The sequence below is a fragment of the Loxodonta africana genome, chromosome 14, assembly GCF_030014295.1.
Source record: "Loxodonta africana isolate mLoxAfr1 chromosome 14, mLoxAfr1.hap2, whole genome shotgun sequence".
Classification (NCBI taxonomy): Eukaryota; Metazoa; Chordata; class Mammalia; order Proboscidea; family Elephantidae; genus Loxodonta; species Loxodonta africana.
Genome location: NC_087355.1, coordinates 31067827 through 31093851, shown reverse-complemented (window position 1 = coordinate 31093851; position 26025 = coordinate 31067827). Strand labels below are relative to the sequence as shown.

General features: G+C 36.8%; 1 protein-coding gene and 1 long non-coding RNA gene across 3 annotated transcripts in view; both read left to right on the top strand.

Annotated features, from left to right (window-relative positions):
• TPD52 (tumor protein D52) overlaps positions 1-26025 on the top strand; it is a 242260-nt gene that overhangs the window by 150580 nt on the left and 65655 nt on the right. The gene's annotated exons all lie outside the window — the stretch shown is intronic.
• The window catches only part of LOC135227618 (uncharacterized), a 45872-nt gene continuing 19849 nt past the window's right edge, over positions 3-26025 (top strand). Inside the window, exons 1-2 of the long non-coding RNA XR_010317786.1 lie at positions 3-5918; positions 6568-26025. The exon at positions 6568-26025 is cut by the window's right edge and continues 19849 nt beyond it. This is a non-coding gene — a long non-coding RNA (uncharacterized LOC135227618). The remainder of the gene's footprint in view (positions 5919-6567) is intronic.

Below are 26025 nucleotides of genomic sequence, written 5' to 3'. Positions count from 1 at the left end.
AATTGTTCTTAAGTGCTTTAAGAGTGTTCATATCTCAAAAGTATTGTACTGGACTTAGGTGATTTTTTAAAAAATTTCATCTTGGTAAAATATATAAAACCAAACCAAACCTACTGCCATCGAGTCAGTTCTGACTCATAGCGACCCTGTTATACTATATGTATAAAATTAACCATTTTAACCATTTTTAAGTGTACAGTTCAGTGACATTATTTACATTCACAATATTGTGCAATCATTTCCATGATCTGTTTCTGAAATGTTTTCATCACCCCAAACAGAAAGTCAGTACCCATTAAGTAATAACTCTCTATTCCTCCTCGCTCCCAGCCCCTGGTAATCACTAATACTTTAGTCTCTATGCATTTGCCTATTCTAGATATTTTACATAAGTGGAATCATCCTTTTGTGTCTGACTTATTTCACTTAGCATAATATTTTTAGGGTTCACCCATGTTGTAGCAACTATTAGAACTTCACTTGGCTTTGTGGTTGAATAATATCCCATTGTATGTATATACCACATTATGGTTACCATATTTTTACATAAATAACATGTCTTCTACATTTGTTTGCCAACCGCACCCTCCTCCTACAAGGTATTTTCGTAAGTGCCGCTATGCCAATTTTTTCTTACGTTTGCTATAAAAAAATTAGCATAACGTACTTAGAAAAATACCTTGCAGCGGGAGGGCACGATTGGCAAACAAACATAGAAGGACATGTTTTTTGCATAAAAATACAGTATTTATTCATCTGTTAATGGACACTTGGATAGTTTCTACTTTTTGGCTATTGTGAATAATGCTGCAGAGAACATTGGTGTGCAAGTATCTTTTTGAGTCCCTGCTTTCAGTATTTTGGGGTATATACCCAGGAGTGGAATTGTTGTATTTTATGGCAATTCTATGTTTACCTTTTTGAGAAACCACTGTCCACAGAGGCTGCACCATTTTACATTCCCATCAGCAATGAATGAGGGTTCCAATTTATCCACATCCTTGCTAGCACTTGTTATTTTTCATTTATTTGATATTAGCTATTCTAGTGGGCACTGGGTTCCTGGGTAGTGGGTGTGAAGTGTTATCTTAGTATGGTTTTAATTTGCATTCCTTCTAACGGCTAATGATGTTGAGCGTCTTTTCATTTGCTTGTTGGCCATTTGTATGTCATGTTTGGAGAAATGTCTTTTCAAGTCCTTTGCTCCTTTTTTTATTGGGTTGTCTTTTTGTTGTTGCATTGTTAAGAGTTCTTTATATATTCTGGGTACTGTATCCTTAGATATGTGATTTACAAATATTTTCTCCCATTCTGTGGGTTGTTATTTCACATTTTTGATAAGGTCCTTTGAGGCACAGAGTTTTTAATTTTTATAAAGTCTAATTTATCTATTTTTTCTTTTATTGCTCATACTTTTGGTGTCAAATGTAAGAAGGCATTGTCAAATCCAAAGTCATGAAGATTTATCCCTATAATTTATTCTAAGAGTCTTATGATTTTAGTTCCTACTTTTAGGTCATTGATCCCATTTTGAATTTTTGTATATAGTGTGAGGTAGGGGTCCAACTTCATTCTTTTACAGGTGGAAATCCAGTTGTTCCAGCACCATTTGTTAGACTATTCTTTCCCCATTTTCACCCTTGTTGAAAATCAATTGGTAATATGTTTTTGATTATAGTTTAAATGAACAGTTTTAAATCTGTGCACCAAGAAGCCCTAGAATTCTGCAGAAATGCTTCAGAAATTGCTTTGGCAGTAGAGGGCTAGTTAGACCTTACTGCCAGAACAGCTCTGTATTTATCTATTTTATATGTTACATTTCAGGGCACATTTTGTTTAACATGTGTGTATAGGTAGGGAGAGAGAATTTCTATTGCAAAATAAATAAATGTTTGAAAAACACTTTTAAAGAGAAAAACTAATTCTAGGAAGAAATTAATAGTAATATTCAGAATATATATATAGTAATGATCTACTTAGAGTGAGTCACTAAATAGAAATATTATAAGTTAACTCAAAGATTTTGGGTTGGGTGAGGCCTAATTCTTACAGTACCAAACTCAAACATTTTAACCATTGTGTTGATTTTCATTCATATCAGCTTAAGATTCTAGCATTAGCTTCTTTGGAATTATCATGTAATTACCTGACTTTCCAAGTTAATCAGCACTCTCTCCTTGTACCACATGGAACATTAAAAGCTAGTAGGTCCTCTACTACACCTGGACACTTTTGCTTCCCCGAGTATATGTTTAGCAAAACCTAGTTGTGTTTGTTCCAAAACCCATTTGCATAATTATTAAGTAATATATTTAAATACTGCATAAGTTATAAATGCAGAAAGGATTTTTGTTCTTATGAGAGCTAATTTTAATATATTGGAAGGACTCTAAAGGACAGATTTAAAAAAAAAATTGCAATTGAATTAGATTGAGCAAGAAAACCATCAAGAGTGAGAAAAAAAATTGTTAAAATCTGGAAGGTATTGTTTCTGTTCTTACTCTGCTTTAAAAGTCACTGACCCTGGAAATCACAGACATTGCAATGTGGGTATTGTTTATGTAAGAAAGCCAGTATAGAGGTCCAGTGAGTGGAACCCTACTCAGAAGGTCTTGGCCCTATATGAGAGAGAATATTTGCTTTAAGTTGGTATCAGTGAAGTATATACTTTTTTATGAGTCCTCAGTTTGACCTTCTTTTCTATGAACCAACCTGTGCCTCCCTGATTAGAAAGGTTTCTACTGTGATTTAAAAGTGAAAAGCACTTTTCCTATCATGTGAACCTGCCAGCCTTTTTTTTTTTTAGATACTTTTTTCCTGTGTCATTAATACGGCATACAGTTTTATAAAATTTGTCCTAAACTAGGTTAAGATTGTTTCCTTTCCTATTCGCATCTGATAACCATAATTTTTTTTCTTTTAACCTACACTGGCACTTTATATGTGTTATGTAATCCTCACAAGAAGTATAGAAAGTAGATGATATTGTCCCTATTTTCCAAATGAAGAAAATCAGTCTCTGAGTGTATATAGCATGCTGCAAAGTCACACAGCTAGTAATTAACACAACAGGGATTCAAACCCAGGGCTGTGTGTATCCAACTCCCGTGAATGTTCTTTTCACTCTATTGTGCTGCTTTCTAAATCTTAGAATGTAGTTACTGAAGTATCAGAAAGACTTTCTAAAATAGTTTCAAATAATGAAGCACCGTCTTACCAGGGACCCTGGAGCCAGTATGGTAGTGAAGGTCTATGGAAGTGTGTTAAACCATGAGAGCCTGTTATAATGTCCTTGGTTATGGAGTCCATGGTGTGCTTGGATGTTGTTACCACCTGTAGCTAATGGCCACACTTTATTTTGGAGTGGATGTACCACCACAAATGTGGTGAGACCTGTAGTCAGAGGAACTGGTTAATGTCCAACAGTGATTAGTACTTTATAATCAACATGCCTTATGCTATTTGGAAATGATATATTTTTTAAAAGTTAATTCTGCAAATAATGGAAATTAGGCTCTTTATACATGTAATAATTTTTAATTCTTTGATTCTTTTTATAAAATGTGTCATTGACTTTCTTTAAACCTTATTAGACCTAAAGTAGTTTAACCTTTTTAAATTTTGTGTGTGTGTGACCCAGGGTCATAATTACAAACATTAATTTCTGTATCATAATACAAATAATAAAATTATTTGCTTCTTGGCAACATAATCCCCCCAGTTCTGTAATTTCTGTGTTTTTATGTTTCACCTTTGAGTATCAGCTCTCCTTTTCTGCTGTTGTTCCATGTCTGCTTCTTACAGCATTCTCAGACCTCTTAATTTTCCTCTTCTAATATTTTGATGACTGGGAAATTGGTCACCAAGTTTGTTGAGCAACTAGTGTTTGAGTAAGGGCCTCACAGTCTCTTTTCTAAGCACATGTATTGCAGTGCACGGACTTCACATGTATTTTTGACAGTTTCTGAACTCCTGCTTAATTCTCATTGTGTTTTGTGGATACTTGATGTCACCAGATAACTAACTTCCTGATAAGTGTACATAACTAGGTGGGGTTTTGACTATGTTGAGTGCCTGTTAATTAATACCCGTGATAGAAATAGTCACATGTCAGAACTGTGTTGTTGGCTCAATCCAAGTGCTGAGTGTGTTGGACATGAGACGTTACCATGGTTCAGACTTTAACACTGCCAGTAGGAACAGTAGCAAAAAAATAAGCTGGGGTTATTGAATCTCAAATACTATTTGAGATGGTGCCAATATGTACAGTGAATTTGTGAGTAAAATTCCTTAAGGATTTTGTTAAGCCTAAAGAATTGCTTTATGACGTTGATTAGATTGGTTGGTTTGAAATGTACCTGTAATACATTTTATCACTCTCAAGAAATAAGCTACTGATCTTATTAATTTTATTTTTAAATAAACTGGACCATGATATAATTTTTCAGTGAGTCAGCAAGCAGTTAATGAGCAGATACTCTGTGCCACCTCTGTGTTTAATGCTAGAGATGTACAGATTAAAAACAATCCCTGCTTTCAGGGTTGATGCATCAGTCAGGGAGATACAGAAGTAAAACAGTAAATGTAATACCATGTAAGTACTGTTTACTGTATCCTACAGTGATGTAAATGGTTAACTGCTTGACAACTGGCCAAAAGATTGGTGGTTTGAACCCCCCAGAGGTACCTGGGAAGACAGGCCTGGCTTCCGAAAGCTCATAGCTTTGAAAACCCTATGGAGCAGTTCTACTCTGCACACATGGGGTTGCCATGAATTGGAATCAACCAACAACAACAGGAATGGAGAAGAGGGGATCAACGATTTCAGCCTACTTGTGTCAGAGAAGGCTTCCCAGAGGAACTAGCAATTTAATGAGTTGTACAGGATGGGTAGGAGATACCAAGTGGAGAAAATGCGAGTGTTTCCGGGTAAGGGAGCAGCACTTGCAGCGATTTTATGAGAGAGATTCTGGCTCTTCTGAGAGACAGCTGGCTCTTCTGGGAACTCAAGTGGTGTAGTTGGCTTGAGGATAGGAGAAGTGATACAAGACTGGGGGAATGGACAAGAGCCATATTTTCAAGGGACTTCTATACCATGCTAAAAAAATTGGGATTTTATTCTGAGGGTGGTTAGGAGCCATTAAAATATTGTAACAGGTAACATGAGTCAGATTTATGTTTTGGTGAGATCATTCTGGCAGTGGTTTGGATCATATATTGGAGGAGTGAAGCTGGAGTTCAGGACTCCAGTACGGAAACTGCTGAAAAAAAGTGATGAGAATGTGAATTAAGTCTGAGGCTGGAGAAAGGAGAGGGGAGGTAGAATAGACAGGTCTTGGTGGTAGAATAGACATGGCTTTTGGAGGTGACTGAGTAAATGTGGGTTGTGAGGCAGAGGGAAAAGTTTAGAATGATGTTTGATTTCACACGTGGATGACTAGGTAGATAGTGGATTGGGCTGTATTAGGGAGGTAAAGAACAGAGATATACTACATTGATTCTTGGCTTGCTTTAAAAATAATTAAAACACTCAGATTTCAATCAGTTTGATTCTTTCATTCCTATTCACAGTTGTAATGCTTCTGGATAGTACCAGTCAAGGAGTGTTCCTATTTTTGCTGAAATATAAAATTCCTGTGGTTAAACCATACTTACCATTTTGGTTAAAGAGCAAAATTTTCCAAATCTTTTCTTTTCATTAAGTTATATTTTAACTTTAGTTTTTCAAAAGTTTTAAAAGTTTCTATAAAGTCCTTCCAATCTAGTTTTACAAGTAAGGTCCATTTATTTATTGATGTTTTAATGAGGATTGCATCTTTAAAGCATTGTTTCTACAGTGGCATCTCTATCACAACAGACATGATTGACAATTCTGAAAAGCCAAGAGTTTCAAAACAAGCATGATTGGCAGCTCTAAGGTAACTAGCACGTGCGCTGAATATTATTTGTGCTTTTACTTGACACTAGGTGGAATAAACAAGCTAATTTCCTAGTCTTTGTTTCTATTTCAGGTTGTGTGATATATAAGGTCAAGTACACAGTGAAATGTATATTGAATATTTCAAAAACTGAAGTTTTCAAAATGTATTGGTGGGGGAAAAGAGAAGATAAGAATTTCAATTAAATGTTTTTTTTTTTTTTTAATTCCAGAGAACATGGTACACAATTTAAAAGCATGCATGTCTTTAAATAGATTGACAATTTAAAATCATTCTTTTAGTTTTTTCTTTAACAGATCTCTGGTCATGTTTTAGGGTACAAGAGCATCTGTTATATTTAACTTTAACAGTAAATCTCAAGGATATGTATAAATTATATAATGTGATCTCCCAAATGTACTAAATTCATGAAACACATGTAATTCAGACTTCAAATAGTATTAGAGGGGTTTTTTTTGGATACATGGCATTCCAAAGTTCTACTAAATTGATTTGTTCTATTGAAGTCTATTCTGATTGATGTGAAAAATCGGTTAGCTTTGTGTAGCATATTCACATATGAGCAGCTATGTCAGCCCAGAAATTGTCTACATTTGTATTTATGATTTTGCCTTATATTCCTTCCTAGGACTGTAAAGGTCAAAAGTGAATCTGGAAACTACTATGTGGCTGCTTGTTAAGGAATGCAAGCAATTAAGTGCTCCTAGCAAAGCTTTGAAGTTAATTTCCTGATAGGATGAAGAGGAGAAAAAGTCAAGGCTACACTCCTGCAATTGGTTCAGACTGTAGTTATATTGACTTAAGAGTGGGTTTTAGAAAAATTACAAGCTATCTTAATAGAAGGTCTGAGTTCTATTTTAGTTTGTAGAATTTTGTATTAATTTAGATTGCCACTGATAAAAAAAAAAAATTTAGAGACTCTCAGGAACCTAGAATTTTAGTACGCATTTTGTAATAATTTTTAAGAACAATAATAGTTAACATTTGTTGAGAACTTTCTCTATGCTAGGTACTTTGTTAAGGAGATTTACATGCATTATTTTTTTCTAATTTTTTGCTCTGAGGTAGACACTATTAGACTCCTCATTAAAAAACACTGAAGAAACTAAAACTAGCAGGAATTTTAAGTAACTTACCTGTGATCGACAGTTAGTAAGTAAGCAGACCTGTGGAAGTGTGGCTCTAAGCTCATGTTACCCACCACTTTATACTATTCAGGTACATCTGCTGGTTTTGCATTGTGGGTCTGTGTGTTACTGTGTGTGTGTGGTTGGTGATTTATTAATTTTCTCAGCAAATATTTATTGAATACCTTACTTATAGAGGTACTGAATACAGTTGAGAAGAACCATATGGTATCTTTAGGATGAAAGGTACACAGTACAGTAATAGAGCTCTCGATCAGGGCTTCAGTCATCTGAAGGCTTGGCTGGGGTTGGAGGATTCACTTCCAAGGTGGCTCACTCACCTGCCTGGCAAGTTAGTGCTGGTTGTTGGCCGAAGGCCTCAGTTCCTCATCACATGGACTTCCCCACTGAGCTGCTCGTTATATGGCAGTTAGCTTCCCCCAGAACAAGTGATCTGAGAGAGAGAGAGCAAAGAGAAGTCGTGGTACCTTTTATGACCTGGTCACACATCGTCACAGCTACCATATTCTTTTCCTTAGGAGCTAGTCACTAAGCCCAGCACACACTCAAGCGAAGGGGGATTAGACTCTACCCTTTATAGAGAGAGGTGTCAAAAAATTTGTGTAAATATTTCAAAACCACCACAGTGGCCAAGGGTCCGGTGGCTGTACATTTAGGGAGTAGTGAAATAAATGCTTGCTTTGCTGGACAGGCAAGTATCATAGCAAATTGTAAATTTCAGACTGAGAAGTTATAACAGTAGAGAGAGAAGTGGTATTTTGGGATTGGCATTTTTGGACACTGCTAATAGTAGTGATGGTGCGATGGAGTATACACAGCAAGACCAGTTATGGAACTATTGCAGTAATCCAGGCCAGAGTTGATTAGGGCAGGACCAGATGGGAAAGCAAAGCTAGAAAAAATTGTTCAAAGAAAAGAATGATAGGATTTGGTCACTGATGCTTGAGGTTTCTAGTTTAGGTGACTAGAAGTTAGGCTGCAGAATAACAGAGACCTGGGAATTACAACTTCATACAAAGTTTGTGTATCTTCTGCCCTCATCGGGAAAAAAACCAACCAAACACAAAGGCAGCAGCATCAGTGTGGTTTTTTGTATTTGTATCACATAAAGTGAGAGTGACTAAATTGAAGAAATACTAACAGTGTTCATGTTCACGCGTCCTATTAGAGCAGAATAGTTGTATTTCTAATGTAAAATGCCAGATGGGAACCTTTTGGAGAAGTGTTATAACCTTGCCAGGTATATTCACTATAACCAGTTGTACTTGAGTCAGTTTCAACTCATGGCAACCCTGTGTGTTGCATTGTAAGAACTGTGTTCCATTGAGTTTTCATGGTTGTGAGTTTTTTCTTTTTCTAGTTGTGCTTCAGGTGAAAGTTTACAGCTCATATTAACTTCTCATACAAAAATGTATATATACATTGTTATGTGACCCTAGTTGCCATCCCTATAATGTGACCGACCGCACATTCCTCCTTTCCACCCTGGATTTCCCACGTCCATTCAACTAGCTCCAATCCCTGCCTTCTCATTTCGCCTCCGGACAGGAACTGTCAATTTAGTCTCGTGTGTCTACTTGAACTAAGAAGCACAGTCGTCACGAGTATTATCATTTTATGTCTTATATTCCAGTCTGTTGTCTGAAGAGTTGGGTTTCAGTTCTGAGTTAACAGACAGTCCGGAGGCCATGTCTTCTGGAGTTCCTCCAGTCTCAGTCAGACCATTAAGTCTGGTCTTTTTACATGAATTTGAGTTCTGCACCCCACTTGTCTCCTGCTCCATCAGGGACTGTCGTGTTCCCTGTCAGGGTGGTCACTGGTGGTAGCCCAGCACCATCTGGTTCTTCTGGTCTTAGGCTGATGGAGGCTATGGTTTATGTGGCCTCTTTTGTCTCTTGGGCTAATATTTTCCTTGTATCTTTAAAGTTCTCCATTCTCCTTTGTCCAGGTGGGTTCAGACCAATTGATGCATGTTAGATGGCTGCTCGCTAGCTTTTAAGACCCCAGATGCCACTCACTCAAGTGGGATGCAGAGCCTTTTCTTAATAAACTTTATCATGCCAGTTGACCTAGATGTCCACTGAAACCATGGTCCCCAGGCTCCCACCCCTGCTACACTGTCCTTCAAAGTGTTTGGTTGTGTTCAGGAAACTTCTTAGCTTTTGGTTTAGTCCAGTTGTGCTGACTTCCCCTGTATTGTGTGTTGTCCTTCCCTTCACCTAAGATAATTCTTATCTAGTTAGTGAATTTCCCCCTTGCTCCCTCCCCACCCTCGTAATTATCAAAAAATGTTTTCTTTTGTGTTGAAGCCTTTTCTTGAGCTCTTGTAACAGTGGCATACAATATTCGTCCTTTTGTGACTAATTTCGCTCAGCATAATGCCTTCCAGCTACATCCATGTTATGAAATGTTTCTCGGATTCATCGTTGTTCTTTATTGTTGCATAGTATTCCATTGTGTGAAAATATCATAAATTGTTTATCCATTCTTCCATTGATGTGCTCCTAGGTTGTTTCCATCCTTTTGCTTTTGTGAACAGTGCTGCAGTGAACACAGGTGTGAATGTATCTATTCGTGTGAGGGCTCTTATTTCTCAAGGATATATTCCAGGGAGTGGATTGCTGGATTATATGGTACTTCTATTTCTAGCCTTTTAAGGAAGCACCAAATCGATTTCCAAAGTGGTTGTACCATTTTACAGTCCCACCAGCAGTGTATAAATGTTCCAGTCTCTCCACAACCTCTCCAACATTTATTATTTTATGTTTTTTGGGTTACTGGTAGCCTTGTTGGGGTGAGATAGTACCTCATTGTAGTTTTGATTTGTATTTTTCTAAAGGCTAATGATCGTGAGCATTTCCTCATGTATCTGTTAGCTGCCTGTGTGTCTTCTTAGGTGAAGCGCCTGTTCATATCCTTTGCCCATTTTTTAATTATTTTGTCTTTTTGTGGTTGAAGTCTTGCTGTATCTCGTAGATTTTAGAGATTAGACCCTGATTGGATATGACATAGCCAATTTTTTTTTCCTAGTCTGTAGGTTGTCTTTTTATTCTTTTGGTGAAGTCTTTGGGTGAGCTTAAGTGTTTGATTTTTAGGAGCTCCTAGTTATTCTTCTGCAGTGACTCCCAGTTAGGAGCTCCCAGTTTCTTTTCTGCTGTTTGTACATTCTTAGCTAAGTTTTGTATTCTCTTTATGCCAATGCTCCTAGCATTGTACCTATTTTTTCTTCCATGGTCTTTATCATTTTAGATTTTATATATAGGTCTTTGATCCATTTTGAGTTAGTTTTTGTGCATGGTGTGAGGTATGGGTCTTGTTTCATTTTTTTGCAGATGAATATCCAGTGATGCCAGCACCATTTGTTAAAGAGACTGTCTTTTCCTCATTTAACTGTTTTAGGGCCTTTGTCAAATATCAGCTGCTCATAAGTGGATGAATTTACATCTGGATTCTCAATTCTGTTCCATTGGTCTATGTTTCTGTTGTTGTACTAGCACCAGGCTGTTTTGACTACAATGGTGGTGTAATAGGTTCTAAAATCAGGTAGTGTGATTTTTGTATGTTTATTTTGTATTCTGATAATTTGCTGAAATCTTTTATTACTTCCAGTAGCTTTATTGTGGATTCTTTGGGGTTTTCAGCATATGAGATCGTATCATCTGCAAATAGGGATGCTTTTACTTCTTCCTTACCGATTTGGATGCCCTTTATTTCTTTTTCTAGCCTAATTGCTCTGGCTAGGACCTTCAGCACAATGTTGACTAAGAGTGGTGATAAAGGGGCATCCTTGTCTGGTTCCTGTTCTTAAGGGGAATGCTTTCAGAATGTCTCCGTTTAGGATGATACTGGCTGTTGGCTTTGTATAAATGCCCTTTATTATGTTGAGGAATTTCCCTCGTATTCCTATTTTGCTGAGAGTTTTTCTCATGAATGAGTGTTGGACTTTGTCAAATACCTTTTCTGCATCAGTTGATAAGATCATGTGGTTCTTGTCTTTTGTTTTATTGATGGATTACATTGATTGCTCTTCTAATCTTGAACCATTCCTGCACGTCTGGTATAAACCCCGCTTGGTCATGATGAATAATTTTTTTGGTATGTTGTTGAATTCTATTGGCTTGAATTTTGTTGAGGATTTTTGCATCTGTGTTCATGAGGGATATTGGTCTGTAATTTTATTTATTTATTTTTTTTGTGGTGTCTTTATCTGGTTTTGGTATCAGTGTTATGCTGGCTTCATAGAATGAGTTTGGGAGTACTCCATCCTTTTCTATGCACAGAAATACCTTTAGTAGTGGTGGTGTTAACTGTTCTCTGAAAGTTTGCTGGAATTCTCCAGTGAAGCCATCGGGGCCAGGGCTTTTTTTGTTGGGAGTTTTTTAACTACCTTTTCAATCTCTTCTTTTGTTATAGGTTTATTTAGTTGTTCTACCTCTGTTTGTGTTAGTTTAGGTAGGTAGTGTGTTTCTAGAAATTTGTCCATTTCCTCTAGGTTTTCAAATTTGTTGGAGTACAATTTTCATAGCATTCTGTTATGATCTTTTAATTTCAGTTGAGTCTGTCACGGTATTTCCTATCTCATTTCTTATTTGGGTTATTTGCTTCCTCTCATGTTTTTCATTTGTCTCTTTGGCCAGTGGTTTATCACTTTTGTTGACCTTTTGAAAGAACCAACTTTTGGACTTAACTGTTTCAATTGTTTTTCTATTCTCTATTTCATTTATTTCTGCTCTAATTTTTATTATTTCCTTTCTTGTGCCTGTGGGCTTTCTTTTGCTGCTCTCTTTCTACTTGTTTGAATTGTAGGGTTATTGTTTTGATTTTGGCCCTTTCTTCTTTTTGGATGTGTGCATTTATTGGGTATAAATTGACCTCTGAGCACTGCAACACAGTAGTTTTTGAGCAAGGAGTTGTTTAGTTTCCATGTATTAGATTTTTTTTTTCTTTGCTTTTTCTGTTATTGCTTTCCAATTTTATGGCTTTGTGGTCAGAAAAGATGCTTTGTATTTGTAATATTTTGATGTTTTAGATTCTGTTAAGGCTTGTTTTGTGGCCTAACATGTGGTCTATTCTGGAGAATGTTCCGTGTGCATTGGAAAGGAGAGTATACTTGGCTACTGTTGGGCGGAGTATTCTGTATATGTCGAAGAGATCAAGTTGGTTGATTGTGGCATTTAGACCTTCCATGTCTTTATTGAGCTTCTTTCTGGATGTTCTGTCCTTCACCGAAAGTGGTGCATTGAAGTCTCCTGCTATTATTGTGGAACTGTCTGTTTCTGTTTTCAGTGCTGTTAGAGTTCTTTTTATGTATTTTAGAGCCATGTTGTTGTGTGCGTAAATATTTATTATGGTTATGTCTACCTGGTGTGCTGACCCTTTAATCATTATATAATGTCCTTATTCTTTGTGGTAGATTCTGCTTTAATGTCTGTTTTGTCAGAGATTAGTATTGCCACTCCTGCTCTTTTTTGATTGTTTGTTTGATAAATTTTTTTCCATCCTTTGAGTTTGTTTCTGTCTTTAGTCTAAGGTGTGTTTCTTGTAGGCAGCATATAGACAAATTGTGTTTTTTAATCCATCCTGCCACTCTGTCTCTTTATTGGTGCATTTTGTCCATTTCATTCAGCATAATTATTGATAGGTATGAATTTAGTCTTGTCATTTTGATGTTTTTTTGTTGTTGTTGTTGACAGTTTCTTTATTCCACGTAATTTTCTGTGGTGAGTCATTTGTTTTTATGCTTTTCTTGTTTTTTATCTTGATGTGTAAGATTGTTAGTTTCTTTTGTGGTTACCTTAATATTTACCCCTACTTTTCTAAGTTTAAACCAATCGTTTATTTCTTTATATCACTTTATCACCGTCTCCATATGAAAGATCTATGACGACATTATTTAGTCATTCTTTTTTGTTTTAATGTTGTCATCTTTTGCATATTGAAGTCTCTGTATCCCTATTTTCAGTATTTTAGCTTTGATTTATTTTTGTGACTTTCCTGTCTGGGTTGTTATCTGGTTGTTCTGTCCTGTGTTCTAGTCTTGGGTTGTTAATCTGATGTTATTGGTTTTCTAACCAGAGGACTCCCTTGTAATTTTGGTTTGGCTTTTACAAATTTCCTCAACTTGTGTTTATCTGAAAATGCTGTAATATTGCCATCATATTTGGGAGACAGTTTTGCTGGATATGTAATTCTTGCCTCGCAATTTTTTTCCTTCAAGGCTTCATGTGTGTTATCCCATTGCCGTCTTGCCTGCATGGTTTCTGCTGAGTATTCTGAGCTTAGTCTTATTGACTCTCCTTTGTAGGTGACTTTTCATCTATCCCGAGCCACTCTTAAAGTTCTCTCTTTATCTTTGGTTTTAGCAGGTTTGATTATAATATGTCTTGGTGACTTCCTTTTGAAACCTACCTCGTGTGGGGATGGACTAGCATCTTGGGTAGACATCGTCTCGTCTTTCACGGTGTCAGGGAAGTTTTCTGCCAACGAATCTTCAGCAATATTCTCTATATTTTCTGTTATTCCCCCACCCCCGTTCTGGTACTGCAGTCACTTGTAGGTTATTCCTTTTTATAGGATCCCACATAATTCTTAGGATTTCTTCATTTTTTTTTAAGTTTTTTTTATCTGAGTTTTCCTCAAATAAGTTGGTGTCAAGTGCTTTATTTTCAGACGCACTAATTCTGACTTCCATTGCCTCAATTCTGCTCCTATCACTTTCTATTGAGTTGTCTGATTCTGAAATTTTATTGTTAATGTTTTGTATTTCTGTTTGCTGTATGTCTTTGAATTCTTGCAGCCTGTTAAGTTTTTCATTATGCTCTTGAATAACCTGAAGTTCCTCTGTTGCTTTGTCTGTGTGTTCCTTGGCTTGTTCTGTGTTTTTCTGACCTCCTTCATGATCTCTTCAAGAGTTCTGTGTATTAATCTTTTGAATCCTACCCCCAGTAATTCCAAGAATTTCTCTTCCTCTGGAAGGTTTCTTGATTCTTTGTTTGGTGACTTGCTGAAGCCATCATGGCCTGCCTCTTTATGTGATTTTGATATTGACTGTTGTCTCTGAGCCATCAATAAGTTATTATATTTATTTTACATTTGCTTCGTGTGTCCTAGCTTCTTGTTTTGTTTTGATATGCCCAAACAGGCTGGTTGTGTGAACTAGTTTGACTATTGGCATCTTTGTAGCTCTCACATCCTGTCTCCAGGTGGCTAGAGCTGTTACTAGGTATGTGAGCCCAGGAGTCCATTTACTTTTCTGTGTGGATTCAGCTCAGGTGGCCAGGTTGTCAGTCACTGAGTGTGGTGCAGGCTCTCACTTACAGACCTAGTATGGAGGGCTGCTAGGCGTGATTGGAGTAGGCCCAGGTATCTGTCTGCAGTAGGGTTATGCACTGAGCAAGGTAGGGGGCTGATGGCTGCCCCTGAGTGCCTGGGTGGAAGGTGTGTTCCTGTTCCCTAGAGTACGTAGGTGGGTGGGTTTTGTAGCCAGACTTTGGGTACATAGTGCTGCTGGCTGGAAGGACTGGGAGGCACCACTTATTCTTGGACCCCTGTCACAGGTGGCTTGGTGGAGTGGGTGGAACCTCCAATCCTCAGGCCCCTGATGTGGGTAGGTGAGGACCCTGGTTAATGGTCAGGGCAGTGTCAAATGTCACAAATGCGCCACTCCCCTTATAGCTGATACGGTTTGAAATAGGCTTCAAGTGTATACCCTGTTGTACAATGCTAATGAGGGACTACGGTGTTGAAGTGGGCCCACACAGGTCTATGCAAGGGTGAAAGGCATTCAGAGTCCGTCGACCCCTTATGCCTGTGATTATGCAAAGGGCTGTGCCTGCCCTGAGTTTCCGGCTTAGGGGAGCTGGCAGATTAGTTTTACCTGTTGGTTAATTTGTTCCCTCTCCAAAGCTGGGAGAATGGCTCAGAACACGCAACAGGTCCTATTTCTGGCCCAGGGGTGCAGCAATCACCGAAGCTAGACCATGACTGGTAGCAGAGTGGGGGTGGGGCGGGTAAATGGCAGAGAGGTACTTCCCAAATTAAAAAAAAAAACTCATTGCCTTTGGGTTGATTCTGACTCATAGTGACCCTATAAGATAGAGTAGAACTGCCTCATCGGGTTTCCAAGGAGTGCCTGGTAGATTTAAACTGCCAGCTTTTTGGTTAGCAGCCATAGCTCTTTACTACTACACCACTAGGGTTTCCGCTTTCTAAAAGGGTTTTTTTTTTTTTTTTAATCTGCGCGGTAGCCTAGATGCTTATACTTATTTTTCACCAACTGTGCACCGTTTCTCGCTGGTTCTGGAGGTTTGAGCTGTTTCTCCACTGCTTGGTCCCTCCTGATGCGGAAAACGCATCCCAAGTACCTCTGCTTGCCTCACTGCTTGCACGTTAGCTGATCCAGCCTACAGGGTTCCAATGCTGGCCAGGTCAGGTTTGGTGACTCCTTGCTGCTTTTAAACTATCTGTCCCTCCCCCTGCCACTCAGTCCAATTCCTCAGCTTTGTCTTTGATGTTCAGGGCTCCTGAATTGTCATATATAATGGATTCAGTTATTTTTGGGGGCCTTTGTTGTAATAGGGACCACAGGAAGTATCTGACTACTCCACTATCTTGGCCCTGCCTCTGGCTGTGACCTTTTGGAAGCAGACCACCAGGCCTTTCTTCCAAGGCACCTCTGGGTGTTTTCAAACCATGAACTTTTATCTGCCTTCAACAAGAGCTCTCAAAATTCATTCATTCAGTTCTATACTTATTACTTTGCCTTTTTTTTACTCTTAAGCATCTTTTTCCTCTCTTCTGCCTCCTTAACAGATAACCTCATCTCCTTTATTGAAGTCAAGTTCATGCATTAGTTTGAACCATATATAATTGCTGTTTTTGTAAGTCAAAAATAGTTGAATATCTGAAATTTCATAAGATTCAACATAATTACTCCCTGGATTTCCTATTCTTTAACATAAATTTTCTTTGTAGCATCTATCCTGAATTTGATAAAATTTAGATAAACGTTTTACCTTGTTTCCCCTTTAAACTATTTTTCTGTTCCTGTCTGTCCCACAAAATTGCCCTTGTTCTCCTAAATTTCCATTTATTCCTCAGTTCAGCCCACCTGAGTCTGGCCTCATTCTTAGATTAATTGAAATTTCCATCTTACATTTGTCACCTGCACGACAGTTTTTGCTCAAGTTTTTTTGTAGTATTTAACACTGTTGACTATTCTTTTCTCTGAAATTGTCACATCTCTTCAGTTTTTTGGTTCTCTTACTTCCTCATTCTTTTTCTACATTCCTCTAGGAAGTGTTTTATAAAATTTTAGAGGATAGAAATGGTAAGGAGGAGATACAGTTGTTTTGGGCATGCTCAAGCAAGTTGAATGAGGCAAATATTAGGAAAAACATCGAAATAGAGGGTAGGAAACTTTGGTTTTAATCCTCCATCAGTATGTATAATAAAAGCTCATTTATCCTGGAATTTAAAGCCTTGGCTAATTTAACCAGCAGAATTGTTCAAAAGGGATTGCTTTGGAGAATCCCCTCTTTTCAAGACCATGGCATGATAGTAATTGAAAAACTTTATGTGCCTGTAAATGGCAGCCAGTGTCTCTGTTTATATGTATTCCTTTTTTTTTTTTTTTTTTTGTAAATTAGGAATCATTCAGGTTCAACAGAGTCCTCTACTTGAAAATATGATGCTTTGTTCTTAGCTTGTTCTAATTTTTAAGAATTTTTTTTTTCTTTAATATACTACAGTTAGGTTTCTTTAAAAGTTTTAATTCAGAACCTTAATTTTGGACCTAAATTAGAATACTTTGTGTTCCTTTTTAAAATGCAAATTAGATACTAAATAGATATAATTAGATCCTTAATTAGTACTGATTGAGCATATTATTATGTTCATGTGGATTTTATGCCATTGCCTGTGTCATGTTTGAATTTATTAAGCAAATGAGCCTTTCCTTGATATATTTTCCTTGAAAGCATTTTCTTTTATATACAGTACTTTTTTGAAAATGGGATTATCAGCTGTTTGTTCTGCTCTGTGATGAAGACAGCTATACCTCTTCCAGTATAGAATATATGATTTGAAATTATTTGGGTTCCAAAATACATTTCTGTGAATGTATGCATTTTGAGACTCAGCAGTTTCATTTGAGTTAACCTTTCCTTGAAACGTCTATTTTACTCACCATCCATTTTGTTTTGATGTTTGTTTCATTTATTTATTTTTTTTATCTAGAAGGATATATCGAGAGCCCTGATGGCACAGTGGTTAAAGCACTGGGCTGCTAACTGAAAGTTTGGCATTTGAACCCCCCAGCCGCTCTGCAGGAGAGAGATGTGGCAGTCTGCTTCAGTAACGGTTACAGCTGTGGGAACCCAGTGGGGCAGTGCTAGTCTGTCCTATAGGGTCACTGTGTGTCGGGATCGACCCCACGGCACCAGGTTTGGTTTTTGCTTTTGAGGAGGACATATGCCAATTTCGAAAGTTAACAGCTAAACATAAACTTTAAATCTGAAAATCTATTTCAGAATCTTTTCCTGATTGCAATTGTGAATATTTTGGCCTGTTTCCTGAATGTAATTTATTTAGAAACTTTAGTTCTGAATTTACCTTGTTTTTCAAATACTGTGCCTTCAGCTTGAATTTTTTAAGTTCTTTGTCTCATGTAGTTCACTGAAGAAAACATGTGAAGTTTGAAGGAAAATGTTCCAAGAGTAAAGCTTAGCATAGGCTAGTTGTGATATAAGCTCTACAGATGTTAGTAACGGTGGTGGTGATGGTGATGATGGTTGATGGCTATAGCAGCAACTTCCTAATTTTTAGGACTGTCATAAAATTCTCCCTCCAAAAGAATCTTGAGTCACTTTAAGAAAAGAAGTATATGGTATATCTCAAAGAAAGTAATTTTTAAAGGTTTGGCATAGTGCCTTGCAGATTGTGGGTTCATCATCAATATTCATTGCTTACTTTTTTGATAGACAGGACTCACAAAATCATTTAGCTAACATAACAGGGTGTTGCAATTATTGATTGAGATATAATGTTCTGAGTTTTCCTTTGGGTGTTATTAAGAAACAAAATTGTCTTAGATGAAGATCAAGCATTCCTATTTCAGTGAAGAAATGAGAACCATTTCACTTTTAAGAAGAAAAATAAAATTAAAGTGAAGTTACAGAATTTACTATTTTCCAAAATTGAAAATGATGAGATACCTGTTTTTGTCTTCATAGTTGTTCGTTTACATTATTGTAGTAATTAAAGCCAACAATTATTAGTTGCTAGCTCTTACTGCATTTAGTCACTTTTCTAAGCATCATAGTAGTTATGCTCATTGGTCCTGGAATCAGAATTCCTCAGTTTCAGTTCTGGCTGTACTACTTATTACTTGTGTAATCTTGGGCAAGTTACTTAACTTCAATTTTCTTGTCTTTAAAATGGGTGAAATAATAGTAGTCACCCCCAAATGGTTGGCGTAAGAATTAAATAAGATCATCATCATAACAGCTGACCTTTTCGAACCTTTTCTAAGTGCCAGGTGTGTGCTTTACATACATATCTTACTGTCATCATACCTGCTTCGTAGGTGAGGAGAATGAACCTGAGAGAATTTAAGTAACTTTGCAAATCACATAGAAGTATGTCTGTTGCAAATAACAGAAAACATGATTACTGTGGCTTAAGCATATACAGTTAATTTTTCTTGTATAAGAATTCTAGATGTTGGTGGCTTCTGGAGTAGCTTCAGCAGCTTAACAGCATGGGTGTAATAGGTTACTGATTTTACGGGCCACATATCTGTGTTCCAGAGAGGAAGAGATTGGAGAGGGTGGGATCAGCATCTTTGTCCCTTTTATCAGGAAAATAAAAGCATTTTTAGAAACCTCTCACAGACTTCAGCTTATAGTTCATTGGTCAAACCTGTGTAACATTGCCACTCCCTAGCTGCTGAGAAGACTCTGAAAACACGCATTTAACTTTTTCAGTATGGAGTGCTGCAGGGAAGACGAAAACACCAAACCTGTTGCCATCGAGTCTATTCCAATTCATTATGACCCTGTAGACAGAGTAGAACTGCCCATAGGAGGGCCTGGTGGATTCAAACTGCTGACCTTTTGGTTAGCAGATGAGAAGGGGACTGGGAATAACCCCACCCCCACCCCACTTATCTATTGTCTATTTGGTGTTTTTCCACTCCACCCCCCCCCATAACCATCAAAGATTGTTTCTTTTTGTGTGTAAACCTTTTCATAAATTTTTATGGTATATTTGTCCTTTTGTGATTGACTTTTTTCACTCAGCATAATGCCCTCCAGATTCATTTGTGTTGTGAGATGTTTTGCAGATTGATCGTTGTTCTTTATCGTTGCATAGTATTACATGTGTGTATATACGGTAGTATGTTTATCCATTCATCTGTTGATGTGCACTTTGGTTGTTTCCATCTTTTTGCTGTTGTAAGTAATGCTGTAATGAACATAGGTGTGCTTATGTCTGTGTGACAGCTCGTATGTCTCTGGAAATGTCCTAATTTCACCATCATACTTGAATGAGACTTTCACAGGATGTATTATTCTTGGTTGGCAATTATTTTCTTTCAAGGTTTTATATATGTCATTCCATTGCCTTCTTGCCTGCATGGTTTCTGCTGAGTAATCAGAGCTTAGTCTTACTGTTTCCCCTTTGTATGTGACTTTTCTTTTTTTTCAAACTGCTCTCAGGATTCTTTGTCTTTGGTTTTAGCATAATTATGATAAGCCTTGGTGATTTTCTTTTGGAGTCTATTCTATATGGGGTTCATTGAGCTTCTTGAATGGTTGGCTTTTCATCTTTCATGATATTAGGGAAGTTTGTCAGCAATTCTTCAATGATCCTCTCTGTGTTTTCCATTTTCTCCCCTGTTCTGGAACTCTGATCACTCACACATTTTTGCTTTTGATTGTATCCCATATAATTCTCAAGGTTTCTTCATTTTTTTCATTCTTTCTGATTTTTTCCTCAGAGTGGTATCCAAGTATTTGTCTTCAGTTTCACTGATCCTGTCTTCCACTGTTTCAGACCTGCTCCTCAGACCTTCTGTGGCACTGTCCATTTCTGAAATCTTGTTGTTTATCTTTTGGATTTAATTGTTGTTTTTTTCTATGATTTCTAGTTGTGAATTTATTTTTACATTTAGTTCCTGTATTATTTTCCTGAATTCTTCCATTGTTTTATGTATTTTCCATGATTTTTTCTGCCTTTTCCATGAATTTGTCTATTTCTTCCTCATTTTTATCTGCTTTTTGCTTCAAATCTTGGATAGCTCTGAATATTAGAATTTTGGATTCCCTTTTATCAGGTAGTTGCAGTGCCTTTTCTTCTACTAGAAGGTTATCTGGTGTTTTATTTTCTATGCCTACTGGAACTATCCTGCCCTTTTTTTTCTTTTTTAAATATGTTTTGATATTGTCTGGTGTCTTTGGGACATTCAGTAGTCATTTTCTTCATTCATTTATTGATTATAGGTTTGTTTTGTCCTGCTTTTTTGTTCTGTTTGGTTGTCTGAACAGGTGGGCTGTGCGTTCTTTGTTGTTTGCTCATCTGTGGGCACTTTTCACCTCATTGTCCAATGGTCGGGGCCAGTTGCTCAGCTATGGTGCAGCAGGGCAGGTCCACTGAGTGCCCTGTCTCCTGCTGGCAGCTCCGTGAAGCTGCTTTCCTGTACTCCCTGTCTGCCAATCTCTGACAGGAGTCCAAGATTGCAAATCCATGCTGCATTAGCTGATAGGCGGCCTCTACTCCGTATCCCTCCTCACTCCTTGTTCTCTGTCAGTTTTTTATTCCATTCGGTGCTTGGTTGGGTTCTTTATCTCTTCATTTGACACTTAGGGTTCGGGATTGACGTTTGTCTCTGTTTTACTTAGTTTTTCTGGTCTTTGCTGTGAAGGGACAGTGAACTGCTTCTGCCGATAGCACCATGTCGGTTCCACCTCCTGGAAATAAGTCTTGTGTTACCTAGCTAGTGGGGTCTGCTACTTTGTCTGACTGCCAACACCTGTTAAGTGGCAGAACTGGAATTCTAACCCCGATGGATCTCGTTCCAAAGGCCTCATTCTCATTCTCCATTTCTGCCTCTCAAAGAATAAAGACACACAGATTACAAGCATTTCAAATGAATGTTATCCAACATGAATGTAGGTAAAGTTTTCTTGAAATTTTGTGTTTTTCAAAGTGGAAATTATTTGCAATTTTAGACTGCTGAATATTGAAGGTATAGCTTATGTCCCTTCCTATCTTCAAACAAAATACAAAACAGTAATTAGTGACTGAATGACTACTAAGATGTATGTTTCAGGAAATTTCTGATAGTATTTTTTTACTTTCTAAAATAAACATAATGCATAATTAAAGCAATGAGTTTTTGCCTTTTTCTGTTCCAATTATTGTGTTTTAACTCATGTTAAATGAGTTTGTTCTATGCTCATTTCTTAAGAGTGGTTGTCCACTGATTTCATTTTCTGGAAAATAAAACTATGTCACAGTTCTTGGAAACTGCATATTTATTTATTTATTTTGTTTTGGTTTTGCAGGGATGGGAGGTGGGGTGAAGATTGGTTGAAGCTAAGGTCATAATCCAAATTCCTTGTTCAGTCCTCAAATACATAACCATAGTTTACTCTTGTATCTCTTTCTTTTCATATTTGAGATAAATTACATTGAATTTTGTAGAGAAACAAAGGAAAAGATATAGTAATCCTTTTGAATTAGATGTCATTATCCTTTTTTTTTTTTTTTTAAGGCAAGGAGATTGAGGCCTAGAGAAGTTATGAAACATAGGAAAAGTCCGTAAACTAGTATGTGGTAGAGTTTGAATTGGAGCCTAGCTTCTGACTCCTAGGCTCATCCCTTTCCACACTGCATAGTGAGGATGAAATCCTGGACAGTCTTTCCACTTAGGACAGATCCTTATTTTTCTACTTCTTTTAGAATATTTAAATTTCATGGTTATCAAATAAAGCATATCTCTATCACTTTTTTCATTTTAACAACTTTTTATGAATCTTTTATAAAAGATTTTGTAAAATAATTTATGTAAATCTTATGTGAAATAATTAAAAACCGTTATTAATTATTGTCGTTGTTGTTAGTTGCCTATTGAATGTGCTTCAAGTCACGACGACCCTGCGTATAATAAAATGAAACATTGCCCAGTCCTGTGCCATCTTCATGATTGTTGGTATATTTGAGTCCATCATTGTGTCTGTTGAGTCAGTCCATCTCATGGAGGGTTTCCCTTGCTTTTGCTGACCAAACATGACATGCTTTTCTAGCAATTGATCTTTCCTGATGACCTATCCAAAGTAAACAAGCAGAAGTCTCACCATTCTCACTTCTAAGACTAACGGTGAATGTTTTGCTATTTGCTTAATTCTTAAATGACTTTTCACTGGCTTCTTTTGTTTGCTCGTTGGCCTTTTTTTTTTTTTTATCTCTTTCCTTTTATACCCTTTGTCATAACTGTTATAACTCTTTTTCTCCACTTTGTTGTCAGTAAACTTCGCTATACAAAATTTTTCTACTATTAGGTAATTGATTTTATCTGTTTTTCTTTTATAGCTTCTAGTTTGGGTTCATATTTAGAAAGACCTTCCCTACCTCCTTGGAAACGGTGGCCTATGTTTCCTTCTAGTATTTTTAGTTTGATATTTCAGGCTTAATTTATTTTAAACTGTTTGAAATTGATTTTGGAATAAATCAGAACTCCTACTGCCCCCCATAACAAAAATTGCTAATATTTTTTGAGGTCTTATTGTCATATTTTATTGCTCATACGACACACGTTTCTTTGCATTTTAACTTCTCTTTCTTTAAATCAGTATTGGCCAGATGACACTTGTGGTGTAGTTGCCATTGCCTTCCCATATGCAAAGTTTGGAAACCATGGTGACGTAGTGGTTAAGTGCTACAGCTGCTAACCAAAGGGTCGGCAGTTCAAATCCACCAGGTGCTCCTTGGAAACTCCAAGGGGCAGTTCTACTCTGTCCTAGAGTCGCTATGAGTCGGAATTGACTTGACGGCACTGGGTGGGTTTTTTATGCAAAGGTCATCATAGTTATACTATCATTGCTTTTTTGAGTTATGAGTTTGATGAACTGCATGTTACAATGTAGTGGGCCATGCTCAGTTTGTTTTTTAAGAAAAGTAGGATAGGAAATATTAGAATGCATTTTATATAGTGAGACTAATTATTGTTTTGGGAGAACTTGTTTCAGTTGTGCGTAATATGTGTGTGTATAAAGACATCTCCTTATGAGGACGCTGGGTTATTATGTAAACTGTATTTCCTACTTCGGGCTATCTTTAAAAAAGTTTGATAGCCACTGTGGTCAAGAGAGTGTAATGATGAAAATAAAGGTAATTGTGGAAGATTGTAACCACTACTGACCAGAAAGGATGAAATGGCTGGTGCCGAAATGTGATAAAGTTCAGATTACTGTGTACCACCCTGTATCTTCTGAGGTTCCTCACCTTCTTTTTCTGACCCTCATCATACTTTCTCATTGGCCACTTGTCTACCCACTGCTGTTCCTAAAGTTCTGGACTCTCTCTTTAGCATAAACACCATTGGGAGTTAGTGATGCTTAGCCAGATTTATCTTTAATTTCTGCTTTGCACTTATTAGTCACAGACACTAACTTGCCCCAGCCTTCCTATATAGGAAGCATATCCAATAAAGAGAAGCAAAGCCATTTGTTTTCCAGAATATACAGTTAGCTGTATCGTTTATAAAGATAATGTTGTTCCCAAGTTCATTACTGTAAATTCATTTGGACAATAGCTCTTTATTATCTTTACTGTATGGTTGTAGGAGCTGGCTTTCATTTTTTGTTCCAAACCAGTATACTGCATTTACTTTTCCCTGTTGAATATCTGCCAATTTCCCATCTTAAAGATCTTTTTTCTTCCTCATTTTATGACTGAACATATGTAGATATCATCTTGTGATAGATTCTAATTTAGTTTTTGAACAAATTTAATTTTTTAATTCATGTTTAAGACTAGTATTTTAAAAGGTTTGACATATTTCTGTAACCCATGTGTAGTATTTTCATATAGTTTAAGTAATACAGGGAATATTTACTGTAGTATTACACTTTTTTAAAATAGTAATTTAAAGTTATCTTTTTGTGTTCTGAACTTTACATCTGAATTTCTTGTACTGATAGTGTGTGCTTTTTTAAAAATGTATTTATCAATACTTAAGTTTTTTTATTTTCCTTCTGTTACGTATTAGCAGGAAATAAACAGTTGGTGTTCATGATCTAATTAATTGTTACAATTTTAAAAGCAGAAACTTTCTAGTAGGTAGGAATTTAAAATGGTGCAATCACTTTGGAAAATTGTCTGGCAATTTCTTAGTTAAGCATGGAACTACCATGTGAGTCACCAGTTCCACTCTTACGTATCTCCCCAAGAGAAATAAAAACATATGTCAACACAAAAACTTGTATATGAATGTTTGTACAACATTATTTCGAGTAGTCAAAAAGTGGAAATAACCCAAATCTTCATCAATCAATGAGTGGATAAATACAATATGGTATATCCATACAATGGAATGTTTGGCAATAAAAAAAACTGAAGTTCTGGTCCATGCCGTGACATGAATGAAACGTGAAAACATTATGTTAGGCAAAAGAAGCCAGTTACAAAGGATCATGTACTGTATGAATCCATTTGTATGAAATGTTCCAAATAGGCAAATCTATAGAGACAGAAAGTAGATTAGTGGTTGTCCAGGACTGGAGCAGGAAAGGGGAATAAGGGGGTGACAGCTAAGAGGTGTGAGGTTTCTTTTCTAGGATAATGAAAATGTTCTAAAATTGATTGTGGTGATGGATGCACAACCCTTTTTAGTGAATACTTTAAAAGTCATTAATTTCCTCTGTATGGTTCGTGAATTATATTTCAATTTAAAAAATGAAAAAAACTTGCCTGGTATAAGAAAGGTAGTATGATAAGGTAGTCAGGAGACTCAATTTCCTTCTCTTCTGTTTGTATGAACTTGAGCAAGTCACGTACCTTCTTTGGGCCACAGTCCTGTAGTCTGGTCCTTCTGTAAGAGCCTTCCTAACTCTAAAATCTACGATTTTAATTTTAGGGGAAATGATCTGATTATAGCTGTCAACAAGCATGCATTTAGACACACTGATTGCTCTTATTCAGTGGTTTCCCAAATTGCAGGCATGCTGATTTAGTAGTACTAATCCTGCTGCCCTCCTCTCCCTTATCATGGTTTCTAAAGGAAAGTCCATTGTTTGTTTGCATTAAAGACAGCATTTTTCCAAAGTTGCTCTTCAGTGCAGTTCACCTCATTTCTTAGCCTAAACAATATATGTGGTGCCACTGAGTCTGCTGTGAAATAGCTTTAGTTATTCCTTTATAAAACATGCTAAGAGTAGCCCTTGTCACTGCAATGTTAATCAGAGTATCTCATTAAATGACCACAGACTTTATTTATAGGAAGGTATATTTTTGGATTTATATCATTTTATCTCTTATAGACACAGTGTATTATTTGCCTGGTTACTTTATAATTGTAATAATTTCATGCCACCCACTGTACGTTGTTCTGCAGTGGTTATTCTAACCACAAATTAAGGAGTTATTTTTCTGTGGTTCAGTACTATGCAAGGATTATATTGCAAGAGTTGCTGGAACCCAAGTTCTGTAAACAGTTTTTCTGGAAAAAGTCTTTGTATAACAGACTGACTAGATTGTTGGTACTCAAAACATTAGAGGACAGAATTTAGATGAGCAAAACTTAACTCACTGATGATAAAATTATCGATCATTGTACTATAAAATGTCAGATGAGGAATTTACCAGGTGCTCTCCATGTTGGTCTATGGCAGCAGCTTTTTCAGTAGGACGGAACTCTCAGGAGATTTCCTAAACCT